Source organism: Gossypium arboreum, chromosome 10 (assembly GCF_025698485.1).
Source record: "Gossypium arboreum isolate Shixiya-1 chromosome 10, ASM2569848v2, whole genome shotgun sequence".
Classification (NCBI taxonomy): domain Eukaryota; kingdom Viridiplantae; phylum Streptophyta; class Magnoliopsida; order Malvales; family Malvaceae; genus Gossypium; species Gossypium arboreum.
In genome coordinates, this window is record NC_069079.1 from 39,649,514 (window position 1) to 39,659,567 (window position 10,054).

At 39.0% G+C, this 10,054-nt stretch overlaps 1 long non-coding RNA gene across 1 annotated transcript; it reads right to left on the reverse strand.

Annotated features, from left to right (window-relative positions):
* Positions 1 to 5,769: 5,769 nt before the first annotated feature.
* Positions 5,770 to 9,008, reverse strand: LOC128281759 (uncharacterized). The gene is made up of 2 exons (XR_008272025.1): positions 8,907 to 9,008; positions 5,770 to 5,923 (listed from the first exon to the last, which is right to left on the reverse strand). It is a non-coding gene; the product is annotated as an uncharacterized LOC128281759 (long non-coding RNA).
* Positions 9,009 to 10,054: the final 1,046 nt, after the last annotated feature.

Consider the following 10,054-nt stretch of genomic DNA (forward strand, 5'->3'; position numbering starts at 1 on the left):
ATGCATGCATGCCCTAGTATTTTGATGCCAGGATATTTTATTGCTTGGTGAATGCAGGATAATGATATGATATGTTGTTGATCAATGAATGTATGTTAAAGTATGAATTGGGTGATAAAGGATAAGGGATGACCTAATGGTTCAAAATGACTATATGCATGAATGCTCAATTTGAAATTATGGTAACAAGTTTAATAATGCATGAAATTGTTGTGGAATGTCTTTAAATGGTACAACAAATGAATATGAAATAGAATCACATTATGAAGATGTGAGAGTGCCATGGTGGGAATATTTGAGTGCGTATGACTGATTGTGGGTGACTATTGGCTTGGAAAATAGCCTTTAAGTGGTCCACATGGGTAGATACATGGGCGTGCGTCTAAACCGTGTGTGACACACGGCCTGCTTCATGAGCATGTTGAATGGCCGTGTGTCCCCTGCACCTAAAATTTCTAAGTCAGTATGCATGGTAGTAAACACACGGGCAGAGACACGGCTATGTGTCTTAGCCATGTGGAGGACACGGCCTATCGCACGAGCGTGTGCCTTGGCCGTGTGCCCTTAAGTGAACGCTGATGTTATAAATAGATTGTCCAAGTTTTTGGACACGGGCGTGTCTAGGTCGTGTGAAGGACACGATCTAGGGATACGGGCGTGTGCTCAGCCGTGTGAAAACCCTTGTAGGTTCAAAATGAAAAATAAATTCTAGAAATTCTATACGGGTTTGGGACACAGGCCTGTCCCAAAGCACACGGGCGTGTGCATTACCTCCACAGGGGCATGTGAGGCTTAAACTTAGAAATTTTCTTAGAATTTTTCTTAAGTTCTCAGTTTAGTTCCGGATTGCTTTTAATGTATGTTTTGGACCTCGTAGGTCCATAATAAGGGTAATATGATATTGTTTGATCGGTTTTAGTTTGGAATGAAATTTTGTGACCCGATTTTGTATGTTTGTGAATGTTTAAGTTCTGTAACGCCTCGAACCTTGTCCCGGTGTTGGGTACATGTAAGGGGTGTTACATTTAGTGGTTTCAAAGCTATGGTTTAGTGAATTCTCAGACTAACCTAACGTATTTGAGTCTAGCTATACATGCCATATGTATATATACATATAAATAATGATAGTGTGACGACTCTTGATAACATTAAAATGTGTTTTCATATAGAAAATGGATTCCAACAGAGCAGTGGTGGATGACATAGAAAGTAATGCGCCTGCTCTAGTGGAAGGAGCAGTGCCATCTGAAAGTAGGCCCGAAACTGTCAGTAGAGGAGAAGGATGCAGAGAGGCCTTCCTCCACATGATGAATGTATGGCATACGGAGTTCGTTCGAATGAACCTGAACGCTCAACCACCCCCACCTCCCCTAAATCCTCAACCTGCACGTGTGATGCCTCAACATATGGATTTCATGAGATTTACTAGAACACCTATTGATAGAATTCAGAAATAAGGTGCCGAAGAATTTAGGGCAAATGCAAATGATGTCCCTAAAATAGCAGAGTTCTAGTTAGAAAACTCGATACGGGTATTTGATGAATTATCATGTACACCCGATGAGTGTTTAAAATGTGCCATATCACTGTTGAGAGATGCTGCGTATCACTGGTGGAGAACGCTGATATCTGTAGTACCACCAGAGAGGGTTACTTGGGAATTCTTTCAAGAGGAATTTCGAAAGAAATACATTAGTGAAAGATTCATTGAACAGAAGCGTAAGGAATCCCTGGAATTGAAACAAGGTCGTATGATAGTCAATGAATATGAGAGAGAATTTGTCAGACTTAGCAAATATGCTCGGGAGTGTGTACCCTCCGAAGCTAAGATGTGTAGAAGACTTGAAGATGGGCTCAATGAGGATATTAAGACATTAGTGGGCATTCTCGAGTTGAAAGAATTTGTGGTACTTGTTGAACAGGCTTATAAAGCCAAAGACTTGGTTAAAGAGAGGAAGAAGGCCGAGTCTGATGCAAGAGATACAAGAAAGAGGTACATGAGTAAGTCATTGTCATCTCAGTCTAAGAAATCTAGAGAGATGTATTCTCGTTCACATGTGTCAGCTGGACATTCATACGGGAATTGTAGAAAGAATAATTCGGGTTTTAGATCTCAAGCAAGCGTGGGTAACGCTAAACCTTCCAAGTTGAATGCCCGTAATGTGGTAGAGGTCATTTTGGCTAATGTAGAGTGAGTGGAGGATATTGTTTTAAATGTGGTTCTCTAGACCACTTTATTAAGGATTGTCCCAAGATGATGGAAAAAGAAAGATTTCAGAGTCCAAGACCGAGTGGCACAGCTTTTAAGGGAAGACCCTTGAGAAATACCGGGAATGGGTCCAATAGTAAGAATGTGATGCGAGACACAGCAGTGCGATCTGAAGCTAGGGCTCTGGCTAGAGCCTGTGCCATACGTGCACGTGAAGACGTAACTTCTCCTAATGTGATCACTGGTAAATTTTCTCTCTATGATACTAATGTTATTCCTTTGATAGACCCTGGCTCCACTCATTCGTATGTGTGTATGAAATTGGCATCTAGTATGAATATACCTATCAAGTCTACAGAATTTCTAATTAAGTTGTCTAACCTGTTAGGAAAGCATGTGATAGTTGATAAAGTATGAAAGAAATGTCTGTTGATGGTTAAAGATCATTGTTTTCCAGCTGACTTGACGTTGTTTTCGTTTGACGAATTTGATGCCCGACTTGACGTTGTTTTCGTTTGACAAATTTGATGCCATACTGGGTATGGATTGGTTGACACTACATGAGGCTATAGTGAATTGTAGACAGAAAGTTATGGAACTGAAATGTGAAAATGGTGAAATTTTTTAGGTTGAATTAGATGATGCGGATAAGTCACCAATGATGATATCTTCGATGGTTGCTCAGAGATATATGAGAAAAGGGTATGAAGCTTATTTGGCATATATATTGAATACAAAGGAATCTGAATTGAAAATCAAATCAGTGCCAGTTGTGTACGAGTATGCGGACGTATTTCTGGAGGAATTACCAGGTTTACCTCTAGTTAGAGAAGTTGAATTCAGTATTGAGCTACTGCCAGGGATGGCACTCATCTTTATTGCCCTATATAGGATGCCCCCGACTGAACTGAAAGAATTGAAATCACAGTTGCAAGAGCTGACTGATAAGGGTTTTGCGAGACCAAGCTTTTCACCATTGGGTGCTCCCGTACTATTCGTAAAAAAGAAGGACGGCTCTATGAGATTATGCATTGACTACCGGCAGCTCAATAAGGTGACAGTCAAAAATAAGTATCCTCTTCCAAGAATTGATGACTTGTTTGTTCAACTGAAGGGAGCGACGTGGTTCTCTAAAATAGACTTGAGGTCCGAATACTACCAGTTATGAGTGAAAGAGTCTGATGTGCCTAAGACTGCCTTTAGAATGAGGTACGGTCACTATGAGTTTCTTGTTATGCCATTCGAATTAACGAATGCTCCTGCCATGTTTATGGATTTGATGAACTAAATTTTTTGGCCATTTTTAGATAAGTTTGTTGTGGTGTTTATCGATGATATTCTGATTTATTCTAGAGATGAGGCAGAGCATGCCAAACACTTGAGAACTATTTTGCAGACTCTGAGAGATAAACAGTTATATGCCAAGTTTAGTAAAAGTGAGTTTTGGCTTCGAGAGGTTGGGTTCTTAGGCCACATTGTTTCAGGAGATAGTATACGAGTTAATCCCAGTAAGATTTCTACTATTGTCAAATGGAAACCACCAAAGAATGTAACCGAAGTTATGAGCTTTTTGGGTTTAGTCGGTTATTACAGACAGTTTGTGAAAAGATTTTCGATGATAGCCACCCCAATGAGGAGGTTGTTGCAAAAGGATGTAAGTTCGAATGGACAGAGAAGTGCCAACAGAGTTTTATGAAACTGAAAGTGTTGTTAACCGAGGCACCAGTGTTAGTACAATCGGAATCAGGGAAAGAATTTGTGATTTATAGTGATGCATCCTTGAATGGATTAGGTTGTGTCCTTATGCAAGAAAGTAAGGTAGTAGCTTATGCTTCGAGGAAACTGAAGCCTCATGAGAAGAACTATCCTACGCATGATTTAGAATTAGCCACTATTGTATTTGCTTTAAATATTTGGCGGCATTACCTATTCGGGGAGAAATGCCATGTCTATTCAGACCATAAAAGTCTTAAATATCTTATGACTCAAAATGACTTGAACTTCGGGCAACGAAGATGGCTTGAATTGTTAAAAGATTATGAACTTATGATTGATTATCAACCCAGTAAGACAAATGTGGTTGCTGACGCCTTGAGCAGAAAGTCTTTATTTGCTTTGAGAGCTATGAATGCACAGTTAACCTTACCTCATGATGGTACAATTCTTGCAGAGTTAAAAGCTAGACCGACTTTTCTTCAACAGATTTGTGATGCTCAAGAACCTGATAAGGAGTTACAAGCTAAGAAAGCTCATGTGAGTCGAGCAGTAAATTAGATTTCTAGAGAGATCCTGATGGTTGTCTGAGGTTCCATGGAAGGATTCGTGTTTCAAAGAATGCTGAGTTGATTCAGAATATTTTGCATGAGGCTCATAATAGAGGTATGTCAGTTCACCCGAGTAGCACAAAAATGTAAAATAATTTTAAAAAAATGTATTAATGGAATGGCATGAAAAGAGATATATCCAAATTTGTATCGAGATGCTTGATTTGCCAGAAAGTAAAGGCCAAACAACAGGTACCTTCAGGTTTACTTCAGCCTATCGTAGTTCCTGAATGGAAATGGGACAGAATTACCATATACTTTGTGACAGGCTTGCTGTTGACACCAAGAAAGGAAGATGTCATATGGGTAGTGGTTCACAAATTAACTAAGTCGGCTCATTTTATACCAAGTACGGATTGATTATTCACTTGATAAGTTACCCGAACTGTATATTTTTGAGATTGTGAGACTTTATGGAGTACCTTTATCGATTATTTTAGAAGGGATCCGAGGTTCACTTCACGATTTTGTAATAAGTTACAAGAAGCTTTAGGTACGAAGCTGAACTTTAGTACTACTTTTCATCCACAGACTGATGGACAATTCAAGAGAGTAATTCAGAGCCAAAAGAGTAATTCGAGCACTTAAGGATATGCTTAGATGTTGTATTCTTGAATTTCAAGGCATTTGGGAAAAGTACCTACCTTTGGTTGAATTTGCCTATAACAATAGCTATCAGACAAGTTTAAATATGGCACCTTATGCAGCATTGTATGGATGTAAGTGTCGTACACCATTGTATTGGACTGAGCTCAAGGAGAATAAGATTCATGAGATAGATTTGATTAAGGAAATCGAGGAAAAGGTGAAAGTAATTCGTGAATTGTAACACCCCAAACCCGGCCCAGACGTTATGGCCGAATCTGACGTGCCACATTGGAGTTGAAAACCCACGTTCCGTTTTAGTGTTTTAAAAACCATATGTTGAGTTAACAAAGTGTATGTAAGCTAGGCACCAGGTAGGTATCCGAGATAGAGGAGGTGAGCCATGAAGGCTGCTTAAGTACCAAGCTCTTTGATTGGATCCAATCCTAGACATGCCCACAACCATAGCCACACTTTGTTATATCGAGTTTAAATTTGTTTAAGTGAACGTCTTTGATAAATCAATTAATCGTGGCGTTGAGATATTTTAAAAACAATTATCGTTTTGAAAACACGTCTTAAGTCTAGCCCAATTGAATAATTATCAACCAATTTTAAAGTTATTAAGAATAAAATAATCTTGAGAAGAAATAAAAGAAAAGTTAAAAATGGCCTTATTACAACCCAAAAATAAATAATAGTTAAAGGAAATTAAATGAAAACCAACGCTTATTTAAAGGTCCAAAAGCGATCACCGTGGCCACTCTGAATCCCCTCCGGCCCAAGTCCCCATATTAAGGCTCACCTGCTAGGTTAAGGAAAGGGGGTGAGTTTGGAAACTCAGTGTGCAACAAGCCCCCTTCAGAGCCCAAAACAATAGCAGCCTGTTGGGTCTAAGCCCAAAACTAATCTCAAACATGTACTGGACCATAGCCCTTTTCATATTTCACAATTCATAACACTGGGCCGAAGCCTTTTCATATTTCATATTACTGGGCCGAAGCCTTTACTGTAAACGGTATGGCCCATAGGCCCATTTCAATATCACATATAATGTCAATGAAAAGAATGCAAGCCCATTTCAATATCACATGAAATACCAATGAATGTATGGAAACCCATTTGGGGAGACTACTCAACCCACCATCCACTACTCTCCACCCGTACCAACCAAAGACACCATGTGGGGATTAACTCGACCCACCCCGCCATAACTCTCCACCGGCAAGATAGTTTGCTTTATCATATAACTTGGAGGCCTTGCCTCTTTTAATAATCAGGGCAAAAGCCCTTTAATAAGCTGGGCGTAAGCCCTTTTGATCATCAGGGCATAAGCCCTTTAATAACTAGGGCATAAGCCCTTTTGATAACTGGGGCATAAGCCCTTTAATAACTGGGGCATAAGCCCTTTTGCACTTCCTCCATCCATATAAAAACCCAACCCAATGCATTTATGAACATCTCATGTGCATATTATACATATCATGTGCATATCATACATGTTATGTGCATATCATACATATCATGTTTATCAAACTCCCATGCATTAAGTTCATATATAAACCCTAGGGGTATAATGGTCATTTTTACCTAGGGGCAAAACGGTCATTTTCATATTATAAGGGTAATTCTGTAATTTTACCGAAAATTAGGGATTTTTCCATGTTCATCATCAGTTACTAACTATTCATTTGTTTAACCACGTTTCTAGCCCACTTTTAACGAAACCGAGTTATTGGGCCTAAAACCCTAATGGGCCCTACTTAGCCGATTTTGTCGTCTAGGCCCATTTAGCCTATATCCATAATAGTGTTAATAGTCTTAACAGGCAATTTAACAGATTTCTGTTTTCTACCAATTTTACCCAAATGGGCCCGAAAGCCTATTGGGCCCTATTGCAGCCCCTCGAGGCCCAACTTACCGTGAATGCCAAAAATCACGTTCTTACCATTTCCAATGTTCCCGATCATAATCTCATCGATTCTAACTAACTAGTGAGCGTTCGCTTGCTCACAAGTCCTCGAAATGCCAGAATTTCGGCATTTTGGCTTTTCGGCATTCATCGCTTTAAACTATGAAAAGGGTTCGTTACACACCTAATTTGCGATATTCCTTGACGAGATCTCCTATGCGATTTCTCCTATAATTAACCACTTATAGATTAGACCATGTTATTATGAAACCAAATCGAAAACAACCTATTATCATCACTTACACATTCGGCCACCATCCACAATGGCCCTTGGGTTCATACCTTTGCCGAAGTTGATGACTAGATTTAGTCACTCCGATGATCCAAGCTTTTCACACACTTCTCGATCGGTAGCCTTTAATCCTCACTAGCACCAACAAACCAAATAACACCAAAAACCCTTTTAGCCTTAGTCGACACAGGGGTTTTCAGCTTTTCTTAAACCACAAGATACAAATGGAAAGAAGGTTTGAATACTTACCAAGATATCTACTCGTTGAAGAACGTTCCAAATACCTTCCTACCCCATATCCGTTGTGAATCCAACTTAAACGTGCGTGAAAATAGATCTAAATATTAATTCCGAATCACTAAAATTGAAGCTTTGACTTTTCAAAGAAATATTAATCTAAGCTATTACGAGGTTAGTACACACACATTACGGGTTGAAATTGAAACGTTTCCAAAATCAATCGCCTCGATAACCACCACATCACTCAAACTTAACTAATCCAATATCAATATATGTAAATCCTAAGCACATCACCATACGGAACATAAGGGCATATTCGTCATTTTATCATACGAGGTATTACGGTCACTTTACCCTACAGGGGCTTTACGGTCTTTTTACCTTTTAGGGTATTTTAGTCATTTCATCCTACAAGGGTGTTTTGGTAAATCAACAAACCAAAGGTACTTGAAGAATTTTGTAAACCAATGGTATTTCTATAATTTTAGAAAGTCAAGGGTATTTCGTAACTTTGTAAATTAGGGGTATTTTGGTAATTTTACAAATTGAGGGTTTTTCGGTAATTTCACAAACCAAGGGTATTTTAGTAATTTTGTAAATCGAGGTAAAACAAGAATTACAAAATCAAGGGTAAAACAACAATTCTATAAATCAAGGGTAAAATAGTAATTCTATAAATCAAGGGTAAAACAAAGAATTCAAGAAATCGAGGGTAAAACGGTAATTCTGTAAGTCGAGGGTAAAACGATAATTATGTAAATCAGGGGTAAAACGGTAATTATGTAAATTAGGGGTAAAACGGTAATTTTGTAAGTCGAGGGTAAAACGATAATTATGTAAATCAGGGGTAAAACGATAATTATGTAAATTAGGGGTAAAACGGTAATTCTGTAAGTCGAGGGTAAAACGATAATTATGTAAATTAGGGGTAAAACGGTAATTATGTAAATTAGGGGTAAAACGGTAATTCTGTAAATCGGGGGTACTTTGGTAATTTTACAAGTCGAAGGTATTTCGGTAAATTTACAAATCGAGGGTATTTCAGTATTTTTACAAACTAAGGGTATTTCGGTAATTTTAGTAAACTAAAGTATTCTAAACAGGGATAACAATACGAATGGGCCTAAAGCCTATTCTCGGCCCAAATGGGCCCACACGCTCGTGTGGCCCTTTTAGCCCAAATCTAGCCACAAATATGAGATTCACCTAGCCTAGCCCAATATTTACTACACAATCAAATAACTTATCCAATTGGGCCTGTAGGCCCATTAGGCCCACATGACCCCTTTCATTATCATGCGGCAAGTAGCCATCCTACTGACTAGAGTAGTAAGAAATACACACCTGATAGGAGACTGGAGTTAATCCACACTCCGAGCACCCTTAGCCGACGCCCAACCCAAACGAGCACGCCATACAGCGAAAGGGATCAGCCAAGAAAGGTACATTTACTCTCCTCATGGTTCCCTCTATTTAAAGCCAGCTTCACAACCACTCTTATATTAGCTTCCTAATGTGGGATCCCTCCAACCTTAGAGTTTAAATTCAACACCAACTCTTGCCGCCCCCTGTTAGCAAAATAAATGCTCTTTGTTTGCCATGGGATTCGAGCCTATGCCTCTCCTTAAATGCTCCACACGCTACTTGCCACTAAGCCACAAGGCTTTTTGTGTTATATTTTATCCCCAATTAATTATAAGGTCTAAAGGCCAAAGTCCGTGTTCCTTTAAAAACCCAAAATAAATTGCAAGAGCCAAGGCTTGAACCCGTGCTCCCATACAACCCGAATGACGCCACAACCACTAGACTACAAGCTTCCTTGTGTCATTTATTTAACACAATAATTTAAAACCCTCATCCAAGCATCCGTGTTTTTTTTCACTTAATACCAAAATTTTACTAAAGCCCAAGTTTGAACCCAAGATTTCTCCAACACTTCTCAAAGCCATTAACCACTAAAGCAAACATTTAATTGTGTCCTTTCATTGCACAATTAAATACCTATATAAAACCTCCTTACAAACCCACACTCAAGGCCCAATACTTCTAAGCCCAAATTCAGGGTGTTACATGATTGTTTAAAAGTGGCGTCGGATAGAAAAATGTCGTATGCGGATTTGAAAATGAAAGAAATTGAGTAGCAAGTTGGTGATAAGGTATTCTTGAAAGTATCCCTATGGAAGAAGGTTTTGAGATTCGATAGAAAAGGAAAGTAGAGTCCTCGTTTTATGGGACCGTATGAGGTTACCAAAAGGATAGGGCCTATTGCTTATCGATTGGTTTTGCCGACTGAATTAGAAAAGATTCATGATGTGTTTCATGTGTCCATGTTGCACCTCTATAGATCTGACCCTTCACATGTGATTGTATCGATTGAAGTTGAAATCAGACCGGATATGACTTATGGTGAGGAACCTGTTAAGATCTTGGCTTGAGAAGTCAAGCAATTGAGAAAAAAAAGTGTTGCTCTTGTGAAAATTTTATGGCAAAGA